Source organism: Mustela erminea, chromosome 7 (genome assembly GCF_009829155.1).
Source record: "Mustela erminea isolate mMusErm1 chromosome 7, mMusErm1.Pri, whole genome shotgun sequence".
NCBI classification, from domain to species: Eukaryota; Metazoa; Chordata; class Mammalia; order Carnivora; family Mustelidae; genus Mustela; species Mustela erminea.
Genome location: NC_045620.1, coordinates 140,675,855 through 140,697,999, shown reverse-complemented (window position 1 = coordinate 140,697,999; position 22,145 = coordinate 140,675,855). Strand labels below are relative to the sequence as shown.

Below are 22,145 nucleotides of genomic sequence, written 5' to 3'. Positions count from 1 at the left end.
CCTCCTCCTTGGGATTTAGTAACTACTGTGAGCTCGCCCTCAGTCTGAGGGCACAAGCCCCCGAATGCGCACCACAAGCCCCGGAATGTGCTCCCTCCCAGAGCAGGGACAGCCCCACCTGCTTCTACTGGTCACTGCGGGTTTGACGAAAGAAGGGAGGAGGGAGCAGGAGGGCGGAAGCTGCGAACGAGAAGCCTCACTGCCGCTGCCCGGCGTCCCCGGGACTAACTGGGTTATGCGAGTGACTCAACCAACCTGTCCAATGCTTCGTGGTACAAGATCTGAAACCAGGCGGGCCTGGGCTGCTGAATCATTTCCCTGATGTCACCTCATGACCTGAGCGCGCGGTTTCCCGGCATGTTCCCGTCTCTAAGCTGGATGACCCACAGAAGGGACCGGGCGCGCCAGGACGGCTCATAAACGCCCCCATCACTTCATCCACCATCACGCTTACTTATGTGCCTGCGCAGCGTTTCTGAGCTCCAGGTTCTCATTTCTGACCACGATGCCGTGAACAGCGAGAGAGCTGGGTGCGGAGAATCTGCCTCCCTAACGTGAACGCCCTCCCTCAACGCGACCAGCCGCCTGAGCTTGTGCTCTTGTGTCCTGCCGGGCTGGAGTGAGTCAGTGGAGCGCACGAGAGCGACGGGCCCACACGAGTTCAAGGAGAAATGAAAGAAACGATACAGAGAAATTAGGATCGACGTAGTCGCATCTTAAATGTGCGAAAACGTAATTCATTTTGTGTTTGAAGAAAAAAAGAAAAACCAATGTGCGTAAAGTAAATAAAGTGGATACACCCCACGGTCATCATTAAGTGTACTCAAAGAATAAAACGAGGAACCCAGTGACTGAGGAGAGCACAACCGAATCTACTCAAACACAAACTGAAACCCCGCGTCGGTGGCCTTGTGTCGTCATCTGGGTGATTCCTCCTCCTGTCTTTCTGTTGATGACCGGCACTCAGAGTCTTCATGAGGAGGAAGTAGTGAAATCACTTGCTGTAATGAGATTTTGGAGTTTGTCTTTGCTATTTTATGCCCCGTTTCTGTGAACACAGACCCGGCAGTGGCGAGACAGACGCCGCGCCGTTCGGACTCAGACGCCGGCACCACTACTGCTGCGTGACCTTCAGCAAGGAATTTTACTTCTCCACACCCCACCCGTATCGTGCACAGAATGGGTTTAATAGAAATACTTACCTCCTAAAAAAAAAAAAAAACCACAAAAAAACCCAACGCATTGACAACATGTATGAGTTTAATACTGCGACATAGGCTGATCGGCTTTTTAAAATAAATTCTTTTTTTAAATTATAGTTTTGAAAGAAGCATTTTGCAAACAGCTAATATTCAACTGAACGTTGTAATATTATGAGGAAATACACATTTAAATATCTCATAATATTTAAAAATTCAACAATTAAATTACATATTAGTGAGCGACAAGCAAACTCCACATCTGGCCCGGCCCACGTTCTCGGCGTGACCTAAACTGAGCGTGAGGTTCCTGGGTGCTGCCCGGTCACATACGCCCGAGGCAGCTGCGTGGGGTTTCGTTCACAAGGAAACCCCCTCGGATGCCGTCCTTTCAAGGACAAGGGGGCGCAATGGGAGACCCGGAACGGAGCTGGGAGGGAGCGATCGTCCGACCGTCTGCAGGGAAGCAGCGTCACCCCATGGCCCAGCCAGGAGGCGGCTTCCTGGGCGCAGGACCGAATTTGAGAGGGCCCAGCCGGCCTTCCGTGCCCGGCCCCGGGGCGAGCCAGCCCAGGGGAGCCAGCAGCCAGGATTTGGTGCCCTCCCTCCTCTTAGAACCTGGTTTTTAGTTTGTCCGTTTGGGTTCTGTTTTAACAAGGTCACCGGCAGAAGTTTCCTCTAAGAAATGTATCTCAGGAAATCAAGGTCTCAGACCTAATTTACTTCTGTTCATTTGCTTTAGAAAAATGTGCATTCACAGTGTGGAGTGGAGGGCTAGATAGGAAGCAGGTGCATTGACCCAAGTGTTCAGTGCTCACCGCGGGGCCACACGGCGCCACCTGACCGCCCAGGAGGCCTGAGGGCAGCAGGGACAGTCTCCGCTGGGTCGACCCCTCGTCTGTCGATGCCCAGCCCCAGCCAGGCCCTACACGAGGCTCCCCTGGGGAACGCCCTTCGCTGCTGGGCACGTCGTTCCGAGGGAGGTCACGTCCCCGAGACCACGGAGGCCCAGAGGCCCCCACAGCGGCTACACCCCCCCAGGCGTGCGGGGGCGTGGTCAGCGCTCGGAAGGTCCCCAGGGCCGGCTGACCCAAGAACTTTCTACCCTCCTGGTTAATTTCTCCCTTTCTTTCTTTGCTGCTTTCTAGGTGGGGGAGGGGAGGGTGTCTCCCGAACGCTTCTGCCTCGTCCGCACTCACCCTCCGCCCGTTGCCCCTTCTGTATCTGCTCTTCTGTTTTCTGGATCTTCTGGGAGAACTCTTCCAATTGTCTTTGGGTCTGCACTGGCACTTTGAAGAATGCTATTTTATAAAATGCCCAAATTAGCTGCTATCACAGTCAGACATTCCAGTTCGTTCTGGTGATTACTGTGTTCGTGAGAAGCTGGAGGCCAGGTGTCACCGCTGTGCCGCTGCGACCGACCGCGGCGTCCGAGGGGTCGGAGTTAGAACGACTGAAGGTGGGGGGCTGTAGGAGGCAGGGGGGAGGGGGGAGAGAGGACGAGGGAGGGGCACAGAGACACTCTCTACCCTTCCTGCTTCTAGGCTGGGTGCAGCAGGGCAAAGGGAAGAGCCGCACTGGGGAGCGCACGCACCGGTCACAGGTCACAGGGCACAGGTCACAGGGCAACGGGGCAGTGGCAGGGTGGGGTGGGTGAGGGGAAGCGCCTGGCCCCGCCCTTCCAGCCCAGCCCAGGCTCTGGGGACTCTGACCCCGGAGTCCCTGCAGGTGCCAGGTCACCGCCTGCTGCCCTCTCTAGAAACCCCCGGGAATCCCACGCTCCTGTAGCCCCGCCCTCCGCGCTGCGGGAGGGTGAGGCAGCTTCCGGGGGAATCAGGGAAACACAGGCGGAGGCCGACTGTAAAAGACAATCAAAGAAAGATCTTCATGATCAAGGAGAGCCGCTGACCTGCCAACATAAAGCCACACGCGAGCACGGCGGCGTCCCGTGTGCGCACGCAGAGACCCTGCTCTAGCTACGTGCCCGTCTGTGTCTGTTCACACGGAACCGTCCTGCACCCCGCGTCTGAGTCCGTGGCTCGCCGTCCCAGCCACGGGGCTCTGACACAGGTCAGCCAGGGCAGCTCTAATTAAAGCAGACCCTCATTTTCTTAGTGCGGAGCTCACCACACAGATGGCAATTAAAAAGCATCTATCTGCTTGAATTACAATTTAAAGGAGGCGATACTAGAACCTTGCTAACGATGAGCCGGAAGGACCAGCTGCAGCTGTGCCGCCCTCGCTGGGAGCAGCGGGGAGCAGAGGCTGGGTCACCGGGGGCTTCGCGGGAGCTGGCGTCACAGGAACAGGAACAAGAAGGGACATCACTGGGCTCTGGGGACCCCCCCCCCCATCGCCTTTAGGTGGCCTGCCTCCACCTTCCCACCGCGTGGCGAGGGCTGTGGCACAGCCGGGCCCTCGCGCCCCACCTGCCGAGCCTGGCCGGAGACGGGAAGATGGAGAAGCAGCCACACAGCCCACGCAGCAGAGGACACGTGACTCAGAACATGCCCGCTTGCACTGGGACCGTCACCAGCAGGGGTGAGCTCTGGCCCGATCACTTGCCGGCCAGGCCCCATCGAACACCCGGCCCCTCGGAATCCCCGGCTCGGTTTCTAGCGAGGGGACCGTACTTCCTGCCCGCTGTGGTTGGGGGGAGCGACAGGGTTGAGCGGCAGCCTTCGTTCCCCAGGGACTCGGTCGCGAGGAAGACTTCGTGCCAGGGCTTCAAGTGCTTATGATGTACTTTGCAAACAAATATTGAGTTGCCAGACTGCCCGGAGACTCTGCTGACAGCCACAAACCACAGTGGACAGGGACAGGCGCAGGAAGAAGAATCCAAATGCGGACGAGCTGGCGATGGTGGGACCCTCAGAACACGCCCGTTTCCGCTCCGCTGCTCCATCGCGCCACACTCCCAGCCTATCAGTGGTGAGGGCAAGGAGTCTGAGTTCCGGACAGAGGACGCCTCCCGGGTGGGCCTGCTTTCAAGCTGTCCACCCTGGCTTAGGAGTGGTGGCTAGCCCCGGGCGGAGCCGCTGATTTGTAGGTTAGACAGGTGCAAAGCGTGGGTTCGCATCCGGTGTCAGACGCTGACTTCATTATCTGCATTTCTCACACGAAGGAACTAACTTGGGGAACTTAGGCAAGGCCAAGGACGATGCCCAAGGTCACGCAGACAAGGGAACAGGTTTGGTCTCCAAGCCCAGGGGTCCTGGCCCCTGGCTTCCGCTGTAAGATGAGACACAAATACACGCTCAGAGCGCTCAGGCGTCCCGGGTCACACCCAAGCACCGGGGACAGGAGCTCCTGCCCTCCCTCCTTGGAGGCTCTTGCCGGCCGGGTCTGTCCGGGCTGCTGCCGGGGTGCTCAGCGGGGAGCGCCCACGCAAGCACGCGCCCCGGCCGCTCTGCCCCAGATGTAGAGACAGAATCACTTCATTTCCAGCGTTAAGTGCGATCAGAGTTTACACACCCTACAAACTGTGCTCCACGACAGCTGGAAGCATTTCCATGCAGGGGCTGAAGGTCAGGTCTGTGGTTGGCCATCGTCCAGGACCCGGCGCGTGACTTACAGAACGACCCCGCCGCGTGGCGTCACTGCCGCCTGCTCCCCGCTCTCACGAGGCAAGCGCGCTCTGCTACACACTCGTGTGTGTCTCCCTCTCACGCACACGTGCTCGTATTTTCCGGCATCGGCAACGTAGCAGATGCTGGCGCCTTTCGAAGTGGCCTCAAGCAGTTAGTCACTGAACGTGTGACTGTGCGTGCTTTCCCAGCAGGGATGCCAGTGTCTGCTCTCATCAAACATCCTTCGAGGGGACGTTTGTGTCTTACAGTCCCTGTGTCTGACCTTCTGCCTTCTCTCTCCTGATTCACCGACTGCATCCTTTCCCTCCTGGATTCTGCCTTCTGCAAGGACCTGTCCTCCCCTTGCGCACACACTGCAGACCTCCCCAGCCTGTCTCTGGTCTCTCGACATTGCTTACGAACCGCGGGCCGGACGGGAGAGGCTCGCCTCCTCGGTCTGGTCTTGCAAAGTCTCGACTCTTTGTGCTGCATCCAGAAGGGCCTTTCCTGCTCCAAGGGACAGAGCTTACTCCAGGCCTTCCTCCTAAGTCATGCCGAACCACCAGCAGGCTGACTTGTGATGGTCGAGCAGCGGGAGCGGCCCAGGGACTGCGGGTCCGGGGTCCACAACGGCCCCAGAGCAGCGGCCCTTCCAGACGGAGACTCCTCCCGCAGAAAACCCCGTGTGCGGCCCGGCCTCTGCCAGACGGATGCGGGGACCAGGATGGACAGAGGGCGAGGGAAGACAGACAAACGGAGCCAGGGTTGGGCACTGAAGACAGACGTGGCCTTGGGACCTGGGCGGCATGGGAGGGGCTCCCCCAACATGGGGACACTCGGGTTCCCACTGGGAGAAGGAGACATGGCTGAGTGAGAAGCAGCGAGGACTTTTCCAGACCGAGGAAGCAGCAAGTGCACAGGCCCAGGGGGAGACAAAGGTTCAGGTAAAGGGACACGCACAGGCCAGGGACAGAGCGTCACAGGGTCTCACGGTCACTAAGGAGCTCTCGGTTTTATTCTGAGACAGTCAGGTTTTCTCAAGGCTTTGCGTGGTGGGGGCATGTGAGTCTGTTAGAATTTCTCTGGGGTCGGAACGATGTACAATATGTTGATATATAAGGTCAACCTTTGTCCTTATTTATCGATCTGAACATATCATTCTTCAGCCCGCAAGCCTGACACGGCCACATTGGTTAAATGTGACAGAGAAGATCACTCACCCACGTGTGCCCGAAGTGACAGGGACGGTGCATCGTAAAGGGTTGTTGCCGCTGAGACCTGACAACACACACACGGGTTGGCGCATCCCAAGTCCTTCCCATCCAGGGTTCCCTGATGGGACTCCTGACCCGGCAACTATCTCCACCGCATGCGGAAAAGAACCACTTCCGTGGTCACCACCACGTCGGACCAGCGTCCTGCACGACCGGGCAGCATTACCAACACTCCTGTAAGTGCTGGGTTTCACTACACCTAATTGTAACGGGGTGAACTGTGTCTCAAAAATTCGTGTGTGCAAGTCCTAAGTGCCACGAATTCAGAAAGCGACCTTATCTGGGCACAGGGTCATGCTGACACAGTAAGCTCCGACGCGGCCACACGTAACGGGGCAGGCCTCCGGCCAGTGTTACTGGTGTTCTCGCAAAAGGAGAGATTTGGATACGGACACACAGGTGCGGAGGATGCTTTGTGACTGTTATTCAGAGACTGGTGCCACATCCACATGCCTGGGACACTGAAGGTCACCAGCCAACCCCAGAAGCCAGAGAGAGGCTGGAGCGGAATCCCCATCAAGACCCCAGAAGGACTCAGTCCTTCCAACACGGGGCCTTGAACGTGGGCTTCTGTCCTGCAGACTGAGGGCCTGGGAGTGTCTGCTGTGGACGGCGTCCCGCAGCCCCAGAAAACTCGCACCCCCCCCAACCATCTGTCCCCCGTCAGGGTCTCCTGGACCTGGGCTGGGAAGGAATGGCACGGAACACCCCACACACACACCGCCCCACCCCAGGGTGTGGAAGGGCGGGTCCCAGCAGAGGCCAGTCCAGAGCTGTCCAGCTCCCCAATGTGGTGAGGGCCAGGCACGTGGCCGCCTCCTGCTCTGTCTCCGGTGCCGCGAGTACCGAGGAGCTTGTGGGACGGCCCCGACGCAGGCCGGCCCGTGAGATGGGCTTCAACAACCTCCTGCCCCGTCTGGAAGAGCGTCCAGAGTCCAGATGCGAGGTCGGGCACTCTTTCCGCCACAGGCAGTAAAGTCAGTAAGGAGTGCACTCCCCGGGGGCAGACCTTCCTCGAGCACAACACAAAGCAGATCGATCAGACAGGAGGGCCCTGGTTTTCAAGTCCCTCGATGCAAAGGAACGTTCGAGAGCTCTTGCCCACTTGCTTTCCTTCTCACCGGAGAACGTGGACTCTCTCCTGAGGAGATATTTTACGTCCAAATACTTCCCTCAAAGCACATGCCGGTTTCACGTACTTCTGAGGTGTTTTGTCCTGACTGTCATCCAAAAATTAACTACGGTGTCTGCTCCCACCCTGCTCCTCGGACACTGTCCTCTAGATCCTGCCGGCGACGCCACGCGGAGCCCCTCGCGGCCCCTGCGCGCCCTTCCTCCTGCGGCCGGCCCCATCTCCTCCTGACTCTCAGACCGCTGTCCGGGCCCCCGAATCCGGCGTGACTCTGGCCTGGGCCTCGGCGGGTCTCAGCACCGCTTAATGCTCCCTGTATCTCTGGCTCAGCGACGCAGCTTTACCCCGGATCCAGCCCTCTGTCAGCTCCTCTCCCGAGTTCCGGGCACCTGCCCCCTTTCCTCGTCCAGACACCTGGCCATGCCCCAGGCTCTTCCTGCCGGCCAAGCCCCTGGGACCCCCACTTTGGGCCAGGACCCCCCACCAGCACTGCGTTGGCACCTCTCCCCGCAGGAAGCCGCCCTCCGCCCTGTGCTTCCCCCGCCCCATCTCCGCCGGCGGGACCGGAGCTCCTCCGCCTTCCCGTTCCCACCTCCTGTTCCCACTTGTGCTGCCGGGTCGGGCCTGTGTCGGCGCCGCCGGCTCCCTCACCTGCTCCGGCCGCGACCGCCTATGCGGCGGCCGTCCCAGGAACTCAGTGGTTTTCCACTAGAATTTTTCACTTTTAAAATCTTCTACGGAAACTGACACTTTCCATAGATGGCGTAAGCTCAGAAGCCTCCGGGAAGTGGGGTGACGGGCGGGGGTCCCCACGGGTGACGGGGGGGTCCCCGCGGGTGGTGCTCACTTGTTCACCGAGTCGGCCACTGTGCTTCTGGGAACCCCAGGCTTCACAGAGCACAGCCTAGCACAGGTCACGGGGTCCCCCACTGGGTCCCCCAGTCCCACAGAGTCACACCTCACCCTCCCCATCCGAGGACCCCCCTGCTTCCCACACCGTGAGACCCCAGGCCCACAGGCTGCCTTTTGTTTCCCCAGCAAAGTGCTTCACGCAGGAACGTGCACAGCAGTATCTCCTTAAAAACCAGCACAAGTAAGAAGCACCCAGGCTGGTTTCGATATAAAAAGGACACAGACAACGCCGAAGACCAACAATGCGATTTTCCTCATCAAGCGGAACAGTCGGGGGGAATTCTGAGCTCTTTTGAGAAAAGCTCTCTGGTTGTTTCAACCGAGAAATAAATACGCGCCCGCTGTCCTGCCGGTGCAGGGAAGGCGGGCTCCCGGGTGCCCTAACCTGGAGGACAGGACAGCTTCGACGCTCAGCAGGGGCTTCCGGGGCGTTCGCATACATTTGCATACATTTGCATGGAACATGCCTGTCACCCTCAGCTCCCAAACCTGCATACTGGATAGATTTTGTAAAAAGACAGTGTGACCTACGGCAATTATATTCAAACCCAATATTCAGAACAAGACTCGTGAAGCCAAACAAAAATCTAAAACAATCAATTACATGCCTGATTAGGAAAAAGACAGGCAGAGCCTCGGCCGGAAGCAGAAAACCAGACAGAGCCTTTCCGTCAGCAGCCCGCACGCAGCCCGCGCCCGCACAGCCCTGCTCGGGGTGAAGGAACACGTCCTGGCTCCACGACGAGCTGTGCTCCGAGCTAGGGGCTCTCCAGCCTTGTCACTGCAACGGAGTTGTGGCCTGGGTCTCACTGTCCCCCTGGACACGTTCCCTGCCAGCCTGAAGGAACATGTGCTGAGGCTCCGCTGGGGGGACGTTAGGTCACGCATGTCTCCACTGCTGTCCCGACAAGGGTCTGTGGGCGTCTGCAGGGCCTGCTGGCACCAGAGGGGTGGGGAGGAGGCTCAGAGACTGTGGCATGGGGCTGGTGACTGGACAGCTGATGGACGCGAGGCGCTGAGAGCCTCTTAGAGAAGCCCGAGGGGTCCTGACCTGGACGCTCCAGCACCCACTGGAAAGCTCAGTGCCCTTCCCAGGGCTCGGGCTTTCTGGGGCTGGTCCTGGAGGTTGGCCCGGAGGTAAAGGGGCCTCTGGGTCTTCGCTGGTAGCACCCAGTACCATGGCTGCTCCGGGGAGGATGTGGCATCGACCGCCCTGGCTCACGGTATCCTCAAGGCTTTCCTAAATGGCGTCCTAGCCCCACTGCTGGTCACCCCTTCAACACCAGCAGCCAGGAGTTTTTGGGAACCGGCTCCCCGACCTTGGGAACGGCGGAGTCATCCTCCATTCTGGGAGCATGAAGTGCTTTTCACAGAGTGTGAGTGCTCAGGTCACGACCAGCACAGCAGAGAGAACAAAGAGCCAGAGGGAGACGGAGAAGCATGACGCGTCTCTGCCATCACGGAGGCCAGCTCCCCTCACTGGCTCCAGGAAAGAGGCTGGAGCTACAAGGGGTGGGGGTACTGCACGGGAGTAACATCTCCAAGCCCATCCGAGACGGCTCATGGACGTGCACCTCCGCACGAGGGAAAGCCCCTGCGTGGGAGCAGGTAGGTATCCGCCCGCGTCCGGAGACTCGGAGGCTGGGCAGGCAGAGCCGAGCCGCGTGGACAGCCAGCCCCAGCGGGAGATCAGACGGCTGTGCGATCACTCCGTTCCGCTTAGCAGCACTGGACACACACAACATCGTCTTTGTTGTAGCCTAAAGAAGTTTAAACGTACCTGGGACTCACACACCTGTTGGGCGGTTCCAGAGGGTGATGAGTAAGTGACCAGAAGGTCACCTGAAGGGAAGGCTGGGGCCAAGTACGGAAGCACGTGATGACTAGGGACACATGGAGGACACGCCGACGTCTGAAACCAACTTGTAAAATGGCATCATCAAGATTATGTAACAAAGAGGACCTTTAAAAATTGAGCTGATTACATTACTACATTAGAAGGGCAAATGAAGAGGGGCGCCTGGGGGGCTCAGTGGGTTAAGCCTCTGCCTTCGGCTCAGGTCATGATCTCAGGGTCCTGGGATCGAGTCCCGCATCGGGCTCTCTGCTCAGCAGGGAGCCTGCTTCCTCCTCTCTCTCTGCCTGCCTCTCTGCCGACTTGTGATCTCTGTCTGTCAAGTAAGTAAATAAAATCTTTTTTTTTAAAAAAAAAGAAGCGCAAATGAAGAAATAACGTAATCTACAGGAAAGCACAAAATAATAACCAGCCAACACCCTCTGCAGTCAGCTCAAGGTGGCAAAACCAGCCAAGGGTCCAAGCTCACCCATGCAGGGCCCCTTTCTGTCAGCGGTGTGATGGGGACCCAGTTAGGGGACCTCTGTGTGACTTCCTGCCTCAGCTGGTAAGTGGGGAGGGTGAGACCACCCTGTACGCCACGGTCAGGGTTAGAAACGGTGTCAACGCCCAGAAGCCTCCTACAGAGAAGCCTCCGGACACGCGGTCGCTGAGATGACTAATTTAGATCTGCTTCCGGCTCTAGAGAGCAGCTGTGAAGACCAAAGCCCGTAAGAGAGGAGCCATCGGTTCCACGCGGATGATGCCCGTCGCCAAGCTCGTCATCTTGTAGAACCGACCTTCTGTCACGTCTGGGGGCACAGTCCCGGGTTATGCAAGAAAATACTTCCCAATAATACATCGCAACGCCAACCAAGGAGCGTCTGGCCTGTCTGCGTCTCGCCGTCCTCGTCGGGGGCTTCTGGAGGCCGCGGCTGCAGACAGAAGGGGAGGCTCGGAGTCTGGTCTGACAGCACCCAGAAGTGGCAGATTTCGCCCCACTCTGTACCAGAACTGGTTTTAATTCAAGACGCACTTGCTGTATGTGAGAAGAGCGAGTTTCACGGCAGGAACGTTGCTCTTGTCCCGTGAAGATTAGACTTTGCTGGGAGACAAGGCTTCTGAGCTTGACTTTGTTAAGGAAACCTTCTTTCTTTGGTGCCATGGTCTTTACCGGGAATCCCCGTGAACGCAGCCCCAGGCCAGCCGCCAGGACAGAGGAAAAGCCCTTAAATGTTCCAGGATGCCACAGTCTCATGGGAGAGCCCGGAACCAAACCGCCCACTACCCTGTGTTGAAGGGGCACGGACGGGGTGGCGGAGGGAGAAACCGGCGGCTGAGGCGTCAGGAAGTGCCGTGACGGGAGGGTGATTGACGGGTTTTGAACAAGACTCCGGGAGCTTCAGTTTCTTTCTTTTTTTTTTTTAAAGATTTTATTTATTTATTTGACAGAGAGAGATCACGAGTAGGCAGAGAGGCAGGCAGAGAGAGAGGAGGAAGCAGGCTCCCTGCTGAGCAGAGAGCCCGATGCGGGACTCGATCCCAGGACCCTGGGATCATGACCCGAGCTGAAGGCAGAGGCTTAACCCACTGAGCCACCCAGGGGCCCCTAGCTTCAGTTTCTTATCTGCCAGACGGAGCCCTAGAACGGGTGCACCTTCAGGCTCTTTCCAACCAATGTTCTAGAGTTTCAGAAGGAGCTTCCAGGTGGTCGACAGCTCGGAGTGAAGGACTCTGTGGTGAAGACACCCGAGAAAGGTCAGCGCTACCGACGCGCCGTCACACACGGCAGCCCTCCCGCTACGGACTCAAGTGACGGGCACCTTCCCGTTGCCCACAGACACACACGGCCCGCGTCCTCACACACCCGCGCCCGCACACACCCCTGTGCACGCACACGTGAAAGCCTCACTGGAGGAGCCCTCCATGCGTGGTCTGAGCTAAACCGGAATTCGGTTTTTAGGCACGAAACAATGCAGGTCCCATCTCATTGGAAAGAAGCCCAACACGGCCGTCAACCTGGCTCACCGAAGAGCGAGCCAGCACTTGTCAGTTGCTGGTGCGTCGCTGTGTTTTGACCAAATACGTATTTTTATGTCTCAGATGAGAAGAAAATAAACGCACGCCCCCTGCCGGGACTCAATGTTGGAGCGAACGTTCCACGCTTATTTGCGCATTCGTCACTGGAGTCCGTCATGTCTTTCCTCTTAAGACAGTGGCTCAGAGCGCAAACCACCGTCCCGCCGCGCGCCGCGTCCGGCAGCCGGTGAGCGCCCGGCTCAGCGTGTTTCAGGGCACCCCGGTGTGCGTTTCGGGGGCGGAGCCGTCAGTCTCCCCCTCGTCCCTTCACTCCCGCGACCCGTGTTCTGTTTTATTCCCAAACACACCCCGATCGTCTGCCACTTGCCAGCTACTCTTGTAGCTGCTGAAGATGCACAGACGGGTCAGAGAAGGCCGCTGACTTAACTACAACTTTCAACAGTAAGTCTTTGGGACGCTCTGGGTTTAGCTTTCTCAGGACCGTATGCGTGAGGCTGAACGGAGATCCTCAGAAATGAGGCAGGGCCGGCGGACGCACCTGCTCCGGAGCGTGCTGAGGTAGAGTTCTGCTAATTCGGAAAGGCTCCCTGGACGTAGCGTAGGACGGCTGCTCCATCTCAGTCTCTGTCTGACGGACGTTAAGCGGGGTCTGCGTTTGGACTTCCAGTCGGGACGACTGCTGCGTTCAGTGCACGGGCCTGCTTGTTTTTCACTTTTCGAAATGAAATCAGATTAGGTCCACATGACGTGCTGATAAAAGCATCAGTTCCTAGTATCTCACGTTGTGAAGACATCGTTATCTCATCAACATTTCGAGTATGGATTAAGTATTTGTATGACTTCAGATCTTAAATTATCTACCTTTTCCCAGCAGCTCTAATAAACAACATATCCACTAAGTTCCAACGAAAACAACCCTTTACCTTTAGAAATGAACGTTTATTTTTCCATAAACTTTAGAGATTTGGCCTGTTGACATTACCGAGCCCTAGGACACCTTGGCCCCTTAGGATGGCCTGTGTCCCCATGACTTCACAGTAGCCCCAACACTGCACCGGAGCATCAATCATCAGGAAGTAAAGCATCTGGGAGACGTACCCCAGACCGGAGACAAGCTGCGTCCCCTGATCACCCGTTTCAAAACTGCTGGGAAAACCCTAGCACACGGCAGACAGAGCGCACTCCCCACGGTCCCAGGCCTGGCCGCCGGACGGTGTGCTGGCGGGCGGCCCCTCTGCAGGGCTCCACCTGGGGCCTGGACCCTCGGCTCCACATCCGTCTGTCCATGGTGCTCCTGCCTCCAAGGCACTTAGACATCAAGAGGAAAAGAACCTCGGGTTTCAATATTGAAGACAACATCAGGAATTAGCATTTTTAAATAAATTCTAGGTTTGCACCTTGCGAAAGCAACTGTGTTTCCCGCTGTGTTCTAACAGCGATGAGGCACAGTGCGAGAATCTACCAGAAAAACCCTCCCAGGAGAGGATTTGCTGTCCCGGCTTTTTGTCCCCTGCTCGGCCTGGTTTGAAGGACACAGTGATGGAACAGTCCCACGTGGGGTGACTGTGTGCCCTGGACGGTCCCTTTTTAGACGTTTCTCCCGAGGAAGCTGTGGTTCCCCACGGTGCCCCATTTGCATTTCGGACCATAGTCACAGGGTGGCGGTTCAGGCAGGGCCGCCACTGACGGGAAGGCCTGCGTTCCCAGCAACGCGGCGGGGAGCACACGCAGGGGAGAGTCGGCTCTCACTGAAATACCTTCGCAACTGGCCATAGGCATTAAATTCCTCTTATTTCAAAAACGCAACAGAAGGATTAAGTCCTTGCACCCTGGTTTCCAGAGTCCTCCGAGCCCCGAGGGGGGACCCGTTCAGAAGAGATTGCCGCTACCGACACGGGTCAGATGCTCCGATGTACTAGTGTGAGGCCAGCACCCGCGGGTCCCCCAGTGTCACGGGTCCACGAGGCGACTCCTAATTTGACCCACAGCGTCTGTCACCGTCCAGTCTTCTTCACGTGGCTGGGGAGCCCGACTGTCGCCTTGTCCACATGAGACACACGGAGCCGCCCTTGCTCTCGGTCACCCTGTCAGCGATCGTTACGGCTTCCTCTCCACAAGACACACACGTCATTTCTCCCTCATCCGTGCGGTCAGGCCGCACCACGCCGCCTCCCACAGCCACCAGAGGCCGAGAGTCCAATCTACAGCCTGTTTTGGACCCAGACTGAAGACATGAATACGCTCCTGGCAACGTCGTCCTTGAGAGCTGTCAGCGGTTTCCCACTGTGCTTCCACGCCGGGCTCCGGGGGAGATGACGGCTCTCCGATGACACGGCTCTTCCTTTCCGATCTCTCCGACCTGCCTGGCAGCCCCGAGCTCCAGCGAAGGGGTCTTGGTTCGGCTCCATAAGCTCGTCTCAGTTCCGTCGCAGGGTCTCTGCTGGTCCCTCCGCCTGAAGCGCTCTCCTCATACTTGTCTGGGCACCAACTCCTTCCCCTTCGGCCTCAGCTTAACTGCCTTCCCTGGGAGAGGCATTTCCAAGTCCCCATTCCGAGAATACACCTGCCATCGGCACCGTCCCCTGCTCGCCATTGGCTCGTGAACAACACACTTAATGCAACTTGCAAGCGTGTTCTGTGTCCCCTTGCTCGTTTTCTGTTCGTGTTGTCCCCGGACAACCAGGTCCTGCCCCCACTATGCTACAGCTCCTGGGGCAGAGCATGGCCCAGAGTGCTCTGCTGAGGCCAGGGGCACCTCTTTCTCCCGTGACAGTGACGATGCACCTGCTCAGAACAAGCGACAACTGGGTTCGGGTGATACGAATTAGTTGGTCCCCCACGTCCCTCTGTCCCCTCCAGCCCCCAGCCGGGTTCTACGCTGCCTGACACGGTGATTATTTTGTGTGATTGTCTTGTTTTCCTTCTCAGATCAGAAGGTCCTGGAGAGGAGGGTCAGGCCATCCCGGACCCTGCGCCGCACGATCACCCAGACGGGGAGCACTTCCGGGACTAAGAGCATGTTTGCGGCAGAACGGCGACATTTCTCCGTGTTTGCCCCTCTCACGGGAACGCTGGAGCTGCCGGCGCTAAGATTCACCTTCCAGGAAGCACGTCCCTTGTTATGACCTGTTGTCCCATTACAACTGGCTTCAGTGGCAGAGTTCCGAGATGCCCTTTACACCCAAACTTACACGGCAGAAACTTCCAGTGTGTCCTCGGTAGAACAAACCGCCCACGTTCCGCAGTGACCACTGTGTTTCCCCTCCAGAACGGGACCCCAGCCGCCCCAGGCTGCGGCCAGGCCCTGGACTCCTCCCCGCCGCCTCCCTGCGTCCCTGCTTCAGCGCCCGCTGTCGGGTCTCCACGCATCCACTCCTGTCCGGGCGCCCTACTTACTTGTCTGTGTTCCTGTGCTGTGTTCTCGCCCCTCCTGCCACCAGCCGTGTCTTCAGGTCGGGATTTCATGCCGTGGACTTCAGTCACATGGAGGGCTGTGCTGCTGGTCCACTGCCACGTTTCCCAGCGGGCTCCCACAGCCTTCAGAGCAAAGCCCAGCTGCCAACACCTCCTGCCAGGGGGCTAGGGCGAAGCCCGCCTCCCTTGTTTCCAGCACACAGCAGCCCGGCAGAATCCTAGCTCCCTGGTGGCTGCTGGTCTTGTGGCTTCTCTAGTTCTAGCACTTGCCCTGCCCTTGCTTCACTGCCCTGTCCTCGCTTTGGAGCTGGGACTTAGTGGTCACCATTTCTACCCCTCAGCATACCTGTCCTCACCTGGGTCAGACGTGACTTTATGACCACGAGTATCGTGATGCTGGCCATCTCCCCGCCACCCCCACCAACTCTGGACGGCAGCGTGCCAGCTCCCAGCTTATGCCTGCACTCTTCCTGGTGTCACCGCAGTGAGAAGGGAAACCCGCACACAGAAGGTCGCCAGCAAGGGCTTCTGGCTGTGCACACGGCGCTGGGTGCACACTTGCTCCCGTGGACACATGGGGCTGCGGAGCGCGATGCACAAGTCTCCCCCCCGCCCCCCGTGCATCGTGGCCTCAGTCTGGAGCACAGCACGAGTAGCCGATGAGCCGTCATCTCTGCTTCCTGGCTTACAGGATGGGGAGCTGACGTCAGACGGGAGGTTTGAAACAGAGCTCACGAAAGGCCGAAGATGTGGACGGTTGAGGGGCAGCATGACGGAAGATGAAAAACAGAGAGAACTTGGGCCCTCGGTGAGGGTCTGCACCCACGGAAACGTCAGACACAGAGACCCCCAGACGGGAGCCTGATGTGCTCTAAGGAGAGACACGATGCATCGGGGCCCGGAGCCCGGCTTCCGCAGGCCCGGGGCCCCAACGTGCTCCCCTCAGCGTGGACATCCCTGCGCGGCTGGTGTCGGGTCTCCCGGGATGTGACGGGATTATGGCAGGTGCGGGAGCCTGAGAAGCACCAGCCAGGGCCACTGTTGTGTGCCTCTGTCCGGCCCCGATGCGGGTTCTCACGCGTCCCCGTGTCACGCTCGCGCCCAGGCGCAGACAAGGCGCAGACGGTGTCTTTCGTCCATATCTGCCCGTAAGTCACTACACACGAAGTCACGCCGCTGTCCACCACCATCGTGATGTGCCACCAGAAAGACATGAGCCTGAAGTTATGGCCGGAAACTCTCATCAGCCACTGTGGGAACGCGTCGGATGCACATGCACTGTCAGACCCCCCCCCGGCTGTCCCCCGACTCCCAGCCACGGGCACCTGAGGCTCTGAGCACACGACAGGGGAGGGGCAGAGGGTACGCGCTCGAGATACGTAAAGACAGAAAGTACTCGACAGGCTCTGGGAGCGGCTGCTGTCCCTCGCTCGGACGTAGGACGGAACGAAGCGTGTGCTCAGGATTTCAGAAGTTCTCCAGAGACGACTGCAGCCCAGCTCAAAGGCTGGCCTTGAGATAGGAACAGACCCTCATTTAATCCACTGGAGGAAGGGACAGTCCGAGCCCGGCCGAACCCTCCCCCCCTCGCTCATGGACAGGCCAGCCCTTCACAAAGGATTGGTATCCGCAGGGACTTTAAAAATAATTCAGTTTACAACAAGGACTCGGTGTTCCCAGCGCTCTCCCCCGCCTCAATTTCGGGACGCAAACCCTGTTACCGCCGAGCAGAGTGACACTCCGGCAGGTAGACCTGACCCACGGAGTCTGCCGGGTCGCTGCCCTAACTGGATGCCTTGCAAGACGATGGCACAAGTAGGGGGTGTTTAAACGCGTGAGTTTAGAGGCTGTTTCCGGTCCATTTCCACGTAAGTGAAGAGCGCCAGCGGCCTGAGCACAAGGCAGGGTAATACGCCAGCCTCCCGGGGTCAGGAGGAAGGAGCCAAGCCTTGAGCAAGGGACGCGACAAACCAGAGAAGAAAACGGTTTCTCCCCCACGTTCCCGCGTGGAGGACTGCTGCAAGCGCTCCCCTTGGCACCGGTGAGAAGCAAGCGTGTGAATCCGCCGGGAGATGACGGGGCTCATTCTCACCTGTCACCGCGCACAGGGGGCCGTTTCTGAGCTGGCTCCTAGCTGGCGGGCTGCCGGTGGCGACCGACTGTGCCCGGAAGCGCTCGAGCGGCAGCCTCGGGTGGCCCGGGGAAGGTCCCCGCGGAACAGCGCAGGGGCAGAGCGCAGGCCTGCAAGTGATATGAGTGATGCCAAGACCGCCCTCCACGCGTCCGGCTGCTCTGGAACGGCGCGAGCAGAGTGAGACGGAGAGACCCACAGCATGCGGACGGCCCTCCCCGCCACCCCGCTCTCACAGGACGGCAAGTGACGTGTTGTCATCAGTTCAGCTGTCCCCTTCCCCTGCTCCTACAGCAGCACTCTGCTCACACTGGAAACTAGACGGATTGCCCCTTTCCCAGGTAAGGCTTTCTGACCACAGTGCCTTTGCTCCTGCTGGCGGGCATCACGTCCCTCACGACTGACTGCGCTATCAGGGTCTCCAGGACTCGCTTTGCTTCCAGGAGCCTCGCCTGTCTCTGAGGTCAGCACCGACATGATCGGCCGCACCCCTTCCCCCATGCCCACACCCTGTCCACTCGGAAACTTCCGTGGAGCCCCCCAACTCCTGTGGGAGCCTGTCAGCTCCTCTAGCCTCAGCCGTCCGGCATCTCTTCGGGACCTTCTGCTGGTTCTGCAGGCGGCTCACCCACAGTCTGTCCGTGGACACTTGGTGGAGAGAAATGTGCTGGCTTGAAAGAGGAATACTCACGGCACAGGGTTCTTCCTCCCCAAGAGGGCTCGTGCCTTCCTCGGTGGGACCTGGTGCCTCCGTCCCCTGACGTTCGATGCACCAACAAGCCCGTGTATAAACACGCTTTCAAATCTGCTCCTGGAACCACTGTGCACTCGGCTTTGCACCGCGAAATTCTTCATTTCACAATATGTTGGGCTAAGTTCATACAAGCTCTCTCATTTAAAAAATTAATTCATACTGTTCTATTGCATAAATACGACACAATTTATTTAATCAGATTTCTGAGGGTGAGCAGCTAACTTACGTCCAAAATTCATTCTTACAAACGAGTCCACGATGTGCATGATCAAAGTATCTAACTTGCCTAAAACGCTCACGATGGGACACATGCCACTTAGTTAACTCAGGCCTCACCACAGCGCTCCAGGGTCCACGCCGGCTCCTGAATACGGGGAGGGAGCTGAGGCCTGCAGAGCGCACAGAGGAGTCCGGGTCCTGGAGCTGGTGGGGGCCGGGGGCTGCAGAGGCCCTGCTCACTTGCTGCAGCTTTATGAACACAGAGGCGCTCACGAGGGTGACTGTCCCCACAGGCAGTGTCTAGAAGCCACGTCACTGGTATGAAGGGCTCATCCCTTCCAAACTTCAGTGAGACAGTGACGTTGTGAGTAATTGTGAGTCGTGCCCCCAGTGCTGCTATGGGGTCGTGGCTGGCGGGGAAGGACGCGGTGCCGGGACGTCACAACTCCGATGTGAATTTACGGCCTGCGCGAGGCCGGCATCTTCCCTACTATGAAGCTGCTCACGCGTTCTCTGAAATGCCCTCCCATGTCTGTGGTCCTTTCCCGCTTCCTGTCCGTTGCTCACCTGACTTGCTCACGAGTCGGTCCCCCTGTTTCGGCTGGGTCTGATGGGTCCTTTGCTGTGTGTCTGTTTTGCTTATTAAGGCAACAGTGACATGGTGCGCACACTCTAACGTTCATATTTTAGACGTGAGTTTGAGGAGGGAAGGTGTATTCATCTAACGTCTGCGTCATCTCGTAACCCCTTTCACGACAGCGACGTGTCGTTCACCGCACGCTCTGGCAAAGACGGACCCATTTCCAACTGAGAATTTTACATGGGATGTAAGCTGTTCCTGGAGCCTGCCGGCGGGATAGAGGCTGACACGCTCTGGTCCCAAATCGGAATACGGCGACAAGGCAAGCGCAGATGCGCACAGGACAATGTATTTCCTCCCAAAATGATAAAACAAAAAAGAAAGGAAAAAGAGCCTCTCGTGGACACTCTAGAACCTGCTGCGGAACGTGGCCATGTGGCCAGGCCCTCTGGGAGGGAGTGCACAGACCTGTCTTGCCCGCTACTGGCCTTCTCAGCAGGTAGACTGGAAGAGTTGGGAGAGTGAACCGTTACCAGCGTCCATCGCTTGGAGGGAAGTTTAAAAAAGCTCAACATGCTACTTCTTCACAATCACAATCATTGAGCTGATTACACATAGAAGGAACTGTTGACATTAGCAGACAAGAGTTCTAACGATAAAAAGCTTAAATGGGGGATGTTACCAGCTCTTTAAGCAGGATGTACTTCTCTAAACATACTAACGGTAGGCATTTATAAACAAGAGACTGCGCAATGTTTTCTCAAACAAAATGAAGACCAAGGACAGGAACCATTATTAAGGAAGACATAGAGATGTGGTGAACGGAGTCGGTACTGAACTTCAGCGACACTGAAAATCTCCCAGCAAGGACGTGCATCACTTACTGGGTGCCGAGTTTAGTGGTTAATTATAGTTTCAGTCTCCACAGGGATTTGCAAAGGGCCCTGCTGAGAGGTGCCGTCCTCTAGGGTAAACCGTGGAGTGTGTCAGACTTCGACTGCAAGCTCCTTGAAGGCACGGGCTACACTCAGAGCCAAAACTACATGCTTTTTTTTTTTGAGAAATTTACAGTGCTCAGTCAATTATTCAAAACAACCAGTCATGGTGATCAGGGACGATGTTAGAGAACCCCACTATTGTTTTCCCCACCCCCAAACTCACGAAACAGTCTTGCGGGGTCAGGTACTAGTGCAGCAGCTTGAGGTTCACCGGAGAGGAAAGCTGTGTTCTCCCGACATCTTGGGTTTGGAAGGCTCCCTAGTCTGCTCCCAGGGTAAAAATCAGGGCAGGACTTTCCAGCTCTGAAGCTCATGTGCGGAAAAACCAAGTCACCCCAAGGCATCACGGACCCGTGGGGCACTGAGCATCGCTGGCCCCTCCCAGTCTCCTCACACGCAGCGGGCGAGGAGTGCGTGCACACAGAAGGTGGCCCACACGGCTGACCTCCCTGCTCGGCCCAGGGCCCCCCAGCGCAGAGAGAAGCTCCAGTCTGGTGATCAGCTGTCCCCCCAGGTGGACCCGGGCCGTCTGAAGCCCTTTGTGATGCACGACTGACCCTAGATCTGAGGCCCTCAGTGATCTGCCGTCCCGCATGCCCTCACCTACTTCCCAACTTCGCTTCAATCAAAACGCCCACTGACTGAAGGTGATTGTTCTCTGCTGGGAAGAAAGAAACTTCATGATTCGCAGTTTCCGTGACACTGCGGGGCAGGAAAGCAGGTATTAGCAGTTTGTATCCTACTTTCCAAGAGAGTAGTGGCCCATGACCTTGATACAAGTCATGAAAAAAGCAAATTTCTACTGTTCCCTAAACTAACTTCGAGAAAAATCAAAGCTCAAGGACCTTCATTTATTTTTTCGCTATCCAGAAGATTTCATGACCTCATTTAGCAAACATCATTAAAATGAGCACCACCAGCCCCGAGTTATGGAAGCACCGTGACGGCCGTGCATTATGTATACAAACGGACACTACATCGTACATGTGGAATAGACGCAAGAACGGAAGTGTGTCTGTCTGCACAGGCGTGGAGGCAGGGCCGCGAAGTATGTCTGTCTGCACAGACGTGGAGGCAGGGCCGGAGAGCTCGCAGTAGAGGCGGCCGGCTAGAAAGTTAAAATACACGCCCACCCAGTCCTGCATCCTGCCGAGGCACTTACCAACCGCCCCAGACCCGCGAACTCCTCTGCACAGTAGTTTCCTCTAACACAAGGAACAGATAAGAAGAGGAGGAACCCCACAGCCTGTCCCGAGCACTGAGGGGCCACTGAGCGGTGCTGAGACCAGCCGGCTTACAGCAACAGTCAGTGAATACTTAGTGGACGTCATCGCGTGCACTTTAGTTGTTTTCCTGTAAGCCATCTCCTCCGATTTAACCCTTTATCCTTACTCTACAGAAAAAGAACTGATGCGCTGTCCCCAAAGGCATACAAACGGTTACTGGCAGTGCTAGCATGAAACCTAACGGTATTTGTTAGTCGTTTTAAAGAAATTCATTGGAACGGGTCAAAGGACACAAACTTATCCAGTTGGAACTATTTCAGCAGATTCCTCCTTCTGGATGCACAATACGCTTTTCTTTTAAAATAGTCGCCATTCAGAACACAATTCACGACATTTTTTTGGGAAACAGATATTGATTTTATTTTAAGTAAAGTCTTTAGCATGGAAATTGGATGCAGAGTGTGATTTTCTCTTTGGGCTCTAGTTCAGAGGAAATTGGATTTCCTAGAGCGCCAGCTGCGAGGGCGCCACAGGTGCTCCCGGCTCAGCAATCACAGCGGCTAATTGGGACACACTAGGACAAAAAAAAAATTGCCCTAAATCTAAATCTTATTCTATGGCACTTCTATTTTTCCCCTAAGAGCAAGCCCCAAAGTCCTTCTTCACTGGGGGTGCTAACGGAAGCTACCTCTCTGGGCAGGAGATATGGCCCACGGAGGATGGGGGGAGATCCCAGGTAGGAGACCAGTCGCTGCCTAGCAAGGGTGGTTGGTACCGGGCCCTTCGCCGCAGCAGCTCCGACTTGGAGGTGTAATCTGAAGAGCAGGATCAGGGAAAGAACAATTCTGAGAATCCCGGTTCAA

At 57.1% G+C, this 22,145-nt stretch overlaps 1 protein-coding gene across 15 annotated transcripts in view; it reads right to left on the bottom strand.

Annotated features, from left to right (window-relative positions):
* MYT1L (myelin transcription factor 1 like) overlaps positions 1-22,145 on the bottom strand; it is a 392,068-nt gene that overhangs the window by 142,856 nt on the left and 227,067 nt on the right. The gene's annotated exons all lie outside the window — the stretch shown is intronic.